Source organism: Helianthus annuus, chromosome 12 (assembly GCF_002127325.2).
Source record: "Helianthus annuus cultivar XRQ/B chromosome 12, HanXRQr2.0-SUNRISE, whole genome shotgun sequence".
NCBI classification, from domain to species: domain Eukaryota; kingdom Viridiplantae; phylum Streptophyta; class Magnoliopsida; order Asterales; family Asteraceae; genus Helianthus; species Helianthus annuus.
In genome coordinates, this window is record NC_035444.2 from 123277334 (window position 1) to 123278469 (window position 1136).

The 1136-nt window shown below is 45.4% G+C and overlaps 1 non-coding gene across 1 annotated transcript; it reads left to right on the forward strand.

Moving 5' to 3' along the window:
• Positions 1–214: 214 nt before the first annotated feature.
• Positions 215–320, forward strand: LOC118485293. Its single transcript, XR_004875597.1, has one exon. It is a non-coding gene; the product is annotated as a small nucleolar RNA R71 (small nucleolar RNA).
• Positions 321–1136: the final 816 nt, after the last annotated feature.

Here is a 1136-nt window from a genome sequence, read left to right on the forward strand (position 1 = left end):
ATCTATGGCGTGCACTTGAGGTCGGGCACTGGCCGGTCGGGCTCTTCTTGAGGCTTGAGCTTTCCTCTTTGATGTAGTTGCCATGCTTTCCAAGAACTCCCAATCATCGTTCTCATAATTTGTTCCAAAAGTCCCACCGGTAATAGACATCAAATCACGTGCATCTTCGGCACTCAACCCCTCGTGAAAGGCATTCATCAACTCCCACAATTCAATTCCATGGTGAGGGCAATTCTTTATCATCATATTGAAATGCTCGAATGCATCGTGAAACATCTCACCATGTTGTTGTTGGAAGCTTCTCAACCCCTTTCTTGCATCGTTGGTCTTCTGGGCGGTGTAAAACTCATCCAAAAAAGTTTGTTGCATCTCCCCCCATGTATATATGGATGCCGAAGGTAACGTGTAAAACCATTTCTTTGCCTTATCTTCCAAAGAAAATTGGAATAATACCAATTTGATATCGTCGGCCGAAAACCCTTGACTCCCAAGAGTGTTGCAAATCGAGTCATAAGCCTCTAAATGAAAGTAAGGCTCCTCCGTTGCCAACCCCTTGTACTTTGGTAAACTTTGCAAAGAGTTGGTCCTTACTTCAAATGTTCGCCCTTGATCATTATGAGGAATGACTACCGGTGAAGGGTTTTGAGTGATTACCGGCCGAAAATGTGCTTCGATGCCCCTCACATTTTCTCTAAGGTGTCTCCTTGGTACACCATACCTACCTCTTGGAATAATAGGACCATTTGGCCTTGGTACTTGCCCTTGTGGTGCGATCGGTTGTTGAAACTGTTGTTGTCGTATCGGTGGGCGTTGAGGTGGTCTTTGAAATTGTGGTTGTGCATGTTGTGGCCGGACTTGTTGCAATGGAATAGGTTGTTGCATTCGGTGCCCTTGTGGTCTCGGCCGAATGTGTTGTGGTATAAGTTGTTGTTGTGGCATTCCACCAACACTTGTCATCCCTTGAGGTTGACTTTGCACATACCCAAACTCCCCTTGATCACCATAACCTCCATAAGCGTAACCATCATCATCATACCCCTCAAAATCTTCAAATCCCTCATCATAACCATCTCCTTGAATTCCCGAAGTTTGCCCAAATGGGATGGTCGAATACTGAAAGCCCGATTGTTGTGGTC